This window comes from Chrysemys picta, chromosome 3 (genome assembly GCF_011386835.1).
Source record: "Chrysemys picta bellii isolate R12L10 chromosome 3, ASM1138683v2, whole genome shotgun sequence".
Lineage (NCBI taxonomy): Eukaryota > Metazoa > Chordata > Testudines > Emydidae > Chrysemys > Chrysemys picta.
Genome location: NC_088793.1, coordinates 136,230,571 through 136,240,648, shown reverse-complemented (window position 1 = coordinate 136,240,648; position 10,078 = coordinate 136,230,571). Strand labels below are relative to the sequence as shown.

The 10,078-nt window shown below is 38.6% G+C and overlaps 1 long non-coding RNA gene across 2 annotated transcripts; it reads left to right on the top strand.

The window, feature by feature from the left end:
- The first annotated feature begins 3,923 nt into the window (after positions 1-3,923).
- LOC135982051 (uncharacterized) lies at positions 3,924-9,849 on the top strand. Of its 2 annotated transcripts, none has more exons than XR_010599258.1 (3): positions 3,924-3,988; positions 5,452-5,684; positions 8,677-9,849. It is a non-coding gene; the product is annotated as an uncharacterized LOC135982051 (long non-coding RNA). The 2 variants fall into 2 exon arrangements; XR_010599257.1 differs by lacking the exon at positions 3,924-3,988 and adding an exon at positions 4,000-4,139.
- The last annotated feature ends 229 nt before the right edge of the window (positions 9,850-10,078 follow it).

Here is a 10,078-nt window from a genome sequence, read left to right as displayed (position 1 = left end):
AATACAAATGGAGCAGAAAAATATCTTCAAGATGATTTTTTTGCAGAAGGAATAATCAAATAACTAAGAGGCATAAACAGTGCACAGGCAATTTTAGCCTGAAAGCCATCATATTTTAAAATCTATTTGGAAAAAGAGAGTGATGTATGTCTTACTATGGCAACATCCTATGATCACTTCAGCTGTTTCTTTCTGGCTATTCTGCAGAGATTTCTGTTTAAAGATCCCTCTAACTCTCATTTGGTTTATCAAAATCATTACTTTCAAATAAAAGCAGTGATTTTTTTATAGAATTACAGAATCATAGAATATCAGGGTTGGAAGGGACCTCAGGAGGTCATCTAGTCCAACCCCCTGCTCAAAGCAGGACCAATCCCCAACTAAATCATCCCAGCTTTGTCAAGCCTGACCTTAAAAACCTCTAAGGAAAGAGAATCTACCACCTCCCTAGGTAACCCATTCCAGTGCTTCACCACCCTCCTAGTGAAAAAGTATTTCCTAATATCGAACCTAAACCTCCCCCACTGCAACTTGAGACCATTATTCCTTGTTCTGTCATCTGGTACCACTGAGAACAGTCTAGATCCATCCTCTTTGGAACCCCCTTTCAGGTAGTTGAAAGCAGCTATCAAATCTCCCCTCATTCTTCTCTTCTGCAGACTAAACAATCCCAGTTCCCTCAGCCTCGTCTCATAAGTCATGTGCTCCAGCCCCCTAATCATTTTTGTTGCCCTCTGCTGGACTCTTTCTAATTTTTCCACATCCTTCTTGTAGTGTGGGGCCCAAAAGTGGACACAGTACTCCAGATGAGGCCTCACCAATGCCGAATAGAGGGGAATGATCACGTCTCTCGATCTGCTGGCAATGCCCCACACATACAGCCCAAAATGCCATTAGCCTTCTTGGCAACAAGGGCACACTGTCAACTCATATCCAGCTTTTCATCCACTGTAACCCCTAGGTCCTTTTCTGCAGAACTGCAGCCTAGCCATTTGGTCCCTAGTCTGTAGCAGTGCATGGTATTCTTCCGTCCTAAGTGCAGGACTCTGCACTTGTCCTTGTTGATCCTCATTAGATTTTTACCTAGTTATCATTAAACTGTACTGAAGGGTTCTTAAAATGTTATCTATCTTCAAGATAGTCTTTTCCATGCCTTTGTAAAATAAAATCATGTATATTAGACACTGGATAGTACAGTAATATTTTGCAAGGAGTTATCGTGTGGATTTTCTAGTGACCATTTAAGGTTTTCTTTCCTGTAACTCCTTCCAGTGTTGAAGGTGGTAATTCCCGTGACTACTGAATCCCCAGAGGCATTAGATGGCACTATACCCATATGACTAATGTCCTGCCCATCTAATGGCAATTATTTCACTAGATTCTGCATTAAAGACATATGCCAGAGGATAGAGGATCCCTTAAGGTGATAGTATGGGTGAATTTTATGAGGAGCACTAGAATGAGAAACCACTAAACAGTTAAACATGGTTCAGGGTTTCAAGTACAGAGGCCTCAGCCTGCTTAGTTCCATGGCAACAATCACAATTAACAATCTTTTAAATCTTTTATTAAAGCTATAGTCAAAAGTTAAAAAACATTTAAAATGGAAAGTATTATGTAAAGCTTTTAGTTTTACAATATTCTTCTTTCCCTTTAAGTGTAGAGAGGTTTATAGGGACCCCTTTCTCTCTCCCCCGTTTGGCAGTTTTATAGATGGTAATAACTGTCAGTTGTTGGGAAAAGAGAGCACGTTAGCTCTGGGTTGAAGCTGGCATTGCTGTTAAGGCCTGATCCCGTTTTCTTAAAGACAAAATCAGGCAAACACATGCAAAAGAGGAAAGAAAATAACAGCAAAGATAGAAAATGAAGTTTCTGTCTCTGGTGCTGATACTTGCTTCCAATCTCACTACTGGAAAGACCCTGGCACAGCACATACTTTTATTTGCCACACTGGATATGTATACACTGAAACTTAAGCCCAGGGTTAGTGGGACTTGAATCAGCTGACCTGTATTAGGGAACCAAGCCATGTCCCAAAGTAACCATATCCCAGGGTCCGTATTCCCCTCCCACCCAAAAATGTGGCCACTGTAGCCCTAGGACTGTGGTGCACTGTGGGAAAACTTTTCTGCCCGCCTTGCACATTACCAGGAAGCAGCTCACTTTGCAAAAGGCTTGATCATTTGCTCTCCATTGCAAACCCAGGAGGCTGTCTCATAGTGAGCTTGAAGATTGTTGATCAGAAGAGAATGGGTTAACGCTAACCTGAGCTGCTGCCATTCTGAAAAGGGCTGGTTTCCGTTTTCAATAGAGCAGATTGTTGGGATAGAGAGGACTAAGAAAGTTGTCTCAAGGAATTGTGGGGCTGTGTTTCCATTGCAGCTTAACTTGAGCTCAGACCCTCCAGGCCTGCAGGGTATTGGGACCCTGAGTCCGAGCCCTGGGTTAGCATAATTGCAATATTGACATAAGAGAGGGTTAGAATCTATGATGTTCTGGCTAAGAGGCAAAAATACCATCAATTGTACTATACATTTGTACTACATTTGAAAAATTAATTTGGATTAAGGTAGGTTGTTTTAGGGAACCCTGGCCTGATCTAGTCAGGATCTCTCTCAGGATCAGGACAAGGAAGGTGCAGTGGTGTCATGCTGGATCCTAGGTTTGGGATATATGGGTTGGGGGGAGGTAACAGCTATTACTCTACCTGTCCCATCATTTTGATCTCCACCACAAGTCTTTTATTAAGGACCCCAAAAGGGGGCAATGATTGGAATAGCTTATTGCCTCATTATTTTATCCACCAGTTTTCGTCCATTGATTGTATTCTTTTGTTTACCAGTCACTTGAGCTGTACAAATAAAAGTGTTTTTGGTTTTCTGTCAATCCCCCCAAAATGAGAAAAAAATTCCATTTGGGGTTGAACTGTAAATAAACTTTTGAAATGTTTGGCAAATTGAAAAGTTGAAAATTTTTGTTCTGCTCAAAATGAGACTTTTATTTTTGATTTAAAGAAATAAAATCAAAGGAAATCTTGAGACTAAAAGTTGTTTAGGATTAAAAAAATATATAAACATTTTGTTTTGAAAATGTCAAAATGAAACCCTAAACAATTACAAAAATATTGACATTTATTTTAAACTGAAACAATTGGCAAAATCAACACAAATTCATGGAATATTTTGTTATAACTGAATCTAAAAAAGTTTTGGACAAAAAAATTTGCCCAGCTCTACCAAACATGATCTTGAGACCTTGGGTGGTATCCGTAGGACTTTTTGTTTCAACGAATCCAGTCTTCCTGCTTTTAATTTTTTGTTGACTTTTTATAAACAACTTACTGCACGGTCCTCTGCGCAACATGCTCATCTGTGAACATTTTGGTTTAAGTGACTTGCCCAGCATCCAGGAACTTTCTCTTCCTGCAATCCCATGCTTCATTCACTGCACACCTTCTAATTTCCATGTGGCAGGGGTTCTACAGACAACACCAACTCTGTTTCATCTCTACAGCAGGTACATCATGTGCACATCTGCCTATAGTAGTGGTTTTTGCACTTTTCACTGAAGCATCTAGTGCTTGCCACTGTGCAAGATAGGACAGTGAAACTCTCAGGCAATTTTTGTCCATGTATGTAATGCAAAAAGCACACTTGCTCAAAAAGGACTAATTTTCACAATTTTTTGCTCATAGATTAACCCATTTATGCTTAGTGAAATTTTCTGCATATATGGACTTATTTTCCACTTTAATATGAAATCTCTGGTAACTTGGATTTCAAGCAGTTGTGCATTTTTCTAAATGCATATTTCACCCACTTATAGGTCTCAATCCTGCAAGTGTGCTCACTGCAACTGAATGCAGTTATTCCTTGCCTGGCTACAAAAAGAAAGAAGGTGGGGACAATATAGGGAGCTGCACTCAAAGGAGTTCTAAGAGGAACTCACCTGAACAGAATCAGGGAGGAAAGGGAAACAGCAGGACAAGGTATGGGGAAACACTTGCACAACATGAGCTTGGCAGAGGTATTTTTATACCCCATGCAACATGGGAGGAATTCTCTCTTTCTACCTTGGGCCAGCAGCACCAACCTGCCAACCGATGGAATCAGAGTAGGACTGGGTTTCTGGGGTTAGATGTGGGTATTATGCTGGTTCCCTTGTTCCTTTGGGGGGTGGGAAGAAATTTTTCATGCCCTGCCAGAAGGGGTGTTTGTTTGTTTTTCACCTTCCCCATAGCTGGTCAGTGACCCAATGGAAATAGGGACAGCTGTTAGGTCAGAAATGTCACAATAGGTAACAAGTTTGACTGGTGTCCCATGAAGGCATTTGTTACAGAAGGGATATGGTTCACAGATAAACAGGAGTTGGAAAGGAGTTTGGGGAGAGGCATCCTCTCAGAAAATTGGGGAAAAAAGAGGATTTGGACTCTGAATGTCTGATAAAGTAGAGGGACAATTGCTTCCCTTTTTCCAGTCCCCCCTTAACCCTCATATGAGGGGAGGGAGATGGGGTCTCAACAATCAGCTTGTGGGACCAGGATGGAAAGGGTAAGGACTGATGACAGCCCTCCAAAATATGTGTAAATGATGAAGGAAAAAATGAACTGCGTGGTTTGATTTATTGCTGGTAAAGATATTTTAAGTGAATAGGGTTGCACTCCAATTAAAGCACATCCGTTGTGTCTAGTTTTTCTTTCTGCACAGCAAGGTCAATGCATGTGAGTAACATTATTTTCATGACTGCAAGAGCAGGATCTTAGTTGGAATATTCATGGTAAACTAGTCAGTTCATTCAAGTTTTGCTGGAATAGTAAAATACGGATTACTGACCAGGAAGCAAGTGCCATCAGCAAATATTACTCCCTTCTATTCTTTTTCTCCATCTGTATTTTTATATTGATGTTTTTTTGTTTTATTCCAGTTGCTAGGAGCTCAGTACTAATGTCAAAAATAAGGGAAGACAATAAGCATCCTTTTCTTGTACTGCTATTCAGAGGGGAATTGTCTTAAACAATTCTTTCAGACGTTACGGATAACAGCTGCTTCTGTGCTGAGATATGATAATTTGAACCATTTGTAAAAATTGGCTTAGAACCCAAACTTAGTGAATATAATAAAAAGATAACTGCAAATGACTTTATGAGGCACTCTTTCAGCATCCAGTCAAATCATTCTGAATTTCATTTCTATGCTGCATTATATTAGCTAAGTTGAGGAAGAGTTTTATATTAACACTTAACCTTTTTTAATGTCACTTCAGTTAAATCACTGGAAAAATGGTGAATACCCCCAACCAATACATAATAAACAAAATTTGAAGCATTGATCACCATTCCAGCAGGCTCTTTATTCCTCTATCTAACATTAGTGAAATTTCATATGCCATGGTCAGAATGTTTCTAAATAAATATTAGCCTAATACTTTATCAATTCTTCCTCAAAATCACAGAAATGGAAATCCCATGCACCTACAGCTCCTGAATCTAGATAACTATAGAACAACTAGTCCACAGGGCAATTTTTCTTGCTGAAGTATGTAAAAGAAGAGGAAGGCCAAATTACTTCTGAATGTCAAAACCTGAATGAAATAAATCATTGGAGAGGGCTCCAGACTATGAATTCATATGTACTTTTCTACTACGCATCAAAGAAACTGAAGGCATTGCTTCAAACATGTCTAAGGTATGTACAGTTATAACTGGATTGTTCCTTTATATAATTTCTTTATTAAAGGTGACCAGTAAAGAAATGAAAACTCCAGACTTGACATTCCTGACATTTCTAAAGTAAAAATCAACAAGCAGAAAATAATTTGGAGAGAGGAGGGAATCTATACATTCATTGCATCCTAAAGAAGCAATAGTAAGTCCATTTAAAAAAAAAAAACTTTTTGCTGCTCACCTTTAATGTTTCAAAGGATGAGACCCAAGAAACATCTAGCACTTTGTTCTGCCTAGAAATGAGCCTCCAAGAACACAAATGTTTCAGAAGGGAAGAACATTTTGCTGCTCAGTGGAGTTGCAAGCTGTATGTATGAGTGGAGAGATTCATTCAAGTTCTGCAACTTGTAGACCAATAACATTTGAAATTCCTCTGGGCCAAAAAAAGGCTAATGAATTTTATCTTCCTACTTGATTTTAAGCTTAGCTGAGAAAATAACACAGAATGTCAAATTTAGTTCAAGTTTAGTTCTTGAAATCTTTTTTCCTTCTTCACGTCTGAACTTTTTTACTTCCTTAATAAAATCTTGGAAAATTGGCTCCTTTGTCATCTTTCCCTAGGGTAATTTGATTTATCCCCACTTTGCCAATTGCACTGCTTCCTCCTTTCTTGACTCCCCTTGCAATTTCACCAGAAAGGGCTGTGATTTCTGGTCAGTTGAAGACTGACCAGACTCTGGCATTGTGCTCACTCAGTTTTCTAAAGGAAGACATTAAGTTGGCATATTAAAGTTGTTTTCTAAGTGTCTTGTCTATTGACGTAATTGAATTGCTTTTTCCTACATCTTCTGAGAATCCTAAACTTACAGCATTATTTTGTCTTGATCTATTTTCTACAGCTAATCATTTTCTGAATGTAGACGATTTTTTTTCTTGGAATTTTCCACAGTAGATTTAATATTTTCTGTATCATCCTTCTCATTCATTGGCCTTATGTACACTGGTGGTGGTGTGTAGGGTACAAGTAGCTACATGCCACAGTGACAGGCTCTGGCAGTGGAGAGGTAGCAGGGAAATGCTTGGATAGTAGGGGGCCGACAGAGCCTTTCCCCACTGCCTGAGTCTGACTCAGGGAAAGGCTCCGGCAGCAAGGAGGCAGTAGGACACTACACTGCTAAAAATAGTAATGTAGACATGGGAAACACTGCTTGGGTATGCAGAGAGCTGTTTCGAGTATATAATTAGGGTTCAGGTGAATCTTCACTCTACTCTCCTAGGTAGTCCCTCACTGTCTACGCTGTGATCTATACGCAGGATAGGGGGAGCCTGCTGCATCTGTACTCTACATCCTGCCATAAATGTAGACATTGAGACACTTTCGTTGTTCTGGTTATCAGATTTTATAGAGAGTTTTCAAATAGCTGAACTTTCAGTATCCCTTTTTGATGCATCTCCAATTATCATCTTTGTCTTTAATTTTTCAAGACAAACTTTGTTTTGTGGGTGGGTCCTTGCCCAGGGCAGTGACATTCTCCTTCATTGTGTTATGGTATACCCAATGTGGAGGGAAAGAAGTATGGTCTAGTTGTGCATTTCTTGCAAGTAGCTCTGCAAAAAGACGGTAGTTTTCCTATAGTGTCTTAACTATACTTAAATGTGAATTCTGTCCTCCCACACCCAAATATTTAGTTTAATTCCATTTAATTAAGGGGAAGTTTGTCAAACAATTAAATTTGAAAGGCGCAATCAGGACTCCTGCGTTCTTTTCCGGGCTTTGTTACACAGTTAATATGTTGCATTGGACAAGTAATTTCAGTCAAAATTTTAAATATCACCATTCAGACAAGGCCTAAGAAATGAGCTGCACGATAAACATACTTTGGGTCCCCAGAAGTCCTCTAGTTAGAGCAGACGAGCAGCTCAGAAAAGTTTCTTATACATGTAAAGAAGCAATAAAAGGCATAGGCCCAATTTAAAAACAAAAAAACAACAACCTTTAGTACAGGTAACGATCTAATAACATTGAAACAGAATTAAACATTGTAAGATTGGAGATTTGTGCATGGGGGAAGAGGGAGGAGAATCTCATACATGGATTGTTGCCAGCTCTCATGATTTCATCACAATATTTCATTGCAATATTTATTTCTTTAAGTTTTCACTCTTGGAAATAAATTATGTTGTGAGAATTTCAGCTTTAATATATTAAAGTATGGTTTTGGTCTTCATAGTTGCAGCAGAAAGCCTGAAGAATAGATCTGGTTGAAAAAAAAAATGTTGTCTGAACTATTTTGCATCAGAAGGTGCAGTTCTATAAAAATAAAAATACTTCTCCAAATCATATTGATTGTGCCAAAATTTGGGTTAGGAGAAAAAGCTGGAAAAGATTCTGAAAAGTCTAAATCTCCTATTTGATATTTTTTGGAATGAAATGTTTTGCTTGTTTTGAAATGACTTTTTTAATTTAATTTTTTATTTTAGAATTATAAAATCAAAATTGAAACAAAATTACTTTATCAATATAAAACGTTTAGATGGAGCTGAAATAAACAAACAAAAGTTCAGAATTTTCTTTGGCAGAGAGCTTCAACATTTTTCAGTTTTGTTTCAAATTGGAATGAAACAACATTTCAGTCTTTACATCCTTCACAAAAAGGCATTTCCTTCTTCTGCTTAGCACTACTACAGACACGAGTGTATCCCAAAAGTAAAAAACCCAGAAGGTGTTTATAAATAACCCCACATTTATTATTCTTTTAAATCTGATGATTTTTAACCCAATCCATGATAACTGTTGGTGGTATGACTCATGAGTTTTGAACATTTAGGTTTGAGAATTAGAGGCATGTTTCACTGAATTATTATATACATCTTTGTGATTATAGATTCTAAATAGATTTTAAAATGTGTTGCTTTAAAAAAAAAAACACTTCACCTTTAAATCACTCTATTTTAAAGAAGCTGTTGGTATGATTTTTTTTTTTTGGAACAGTAAGATTTATTTTTTTATTTAGAACAGAATCTTTGTATATGAAGAATGACTCCAAATTGAAGATATAAATAATGAGAAAGGACAGCTTGCTGAACATCTGCCAGTAATTTTATACCTGACAAAAAACAAATTTGTTGCTCCTGGAAAATCTGGTGAATATGCTTCAAAATACACATACTGGAATTAATGTCATGTTTGTCTGGAGGAAATCAGTTCTGTCTCCATTACAAATGGGATGGAGTGATTTCTAGGTATTACATAAATGCATTCTGTGTACAAGGATGTTCTTTTTAATAGGCGCAGCTGCTGCTCCTGGGACTTTCCATACCACTCACATTTTTCAGTGGGTTCTGATTTAGGAGGAGTAGGGGGGCAGTATAAGCGGCCCTCATCATGGATACACTAACTGCTGCTGCTGTTGCTTCCCAACGCCGCCAGTCTACCTAGCTGAAGGCATTGTGTTTATGCTTCGGAATGATCACAGGCACACACAAAGATATGCTTGCTCTATTGGTTGCTGCTCTAAGTCCAGGCCAGGTGTGGCAGGTAGGAAATTTGGCCCCAAATCAGGGATCAGGTTACAAAAACAGTACAGCATTAATAACTGTTTAGTGTTTGAATACTCTGTAGGAAGGAATGGAGGAGTATTAACAGCACTCTTCTTCCTCCTCTGGCTCCTGGCCTTTTCTGCTTTTACCACCTCTCTTCATACTGTTGCTGGTGAGATTGCAGCTACTGCTGCTTTCTGGGTCACCCACATTGAAAGATGATGATAGGATAGAAAGTGTTAAAATTCCCTCCTCCCCCATGCGTGCACACACACACACACTCATGTTCAAAGGCCAGCTCTGTTTCCTGCGTCTCCAACTTCCACAGTCCCTCCAGATGATGTAAGAGGTGATGGGAATTAAAACAAAAGCTCAGTCCTTTGAAGACGCAGCTGCTTCTTTGGGGCTGCAGACTGCCCTGTCCTCAGAAAGGACATCGGGGGATGGTTCAAATTTCCTTGAAGAGGTTGCTTCCAGCATTGAACATATTCAGCAGAGCGAGAGATTAAAAATTGCTGGTTGTTGAACAGGCTGCTATTACTACTGATGTGTGGTCTTTGCAAACACTCTTTTTTTTCTTTCTGGGGTGTTGTATTTATCAGTGACATGGCTAAAGTGGGAAATATCTTCTTGCCTTTGTTTCTTCCCTGGTCTATACAATAAAGTTAATAGATATTCTATGACAACTAGCAAGTTTCATAACAAATGATTTCTTGAGCTTTTGTTCTCTCTCTCTCTCTCTGATTGTGTTTAACTGTTAATTTTTTAGATGATTCTCAAGACACCAGTCAAATAAAGAAGAGACTAGTATGGGAAGGGGGAAATTGGCATTTTGATCGTGCACATGTGTGTGTGTTTGTGTATGTGTGTGGGGAG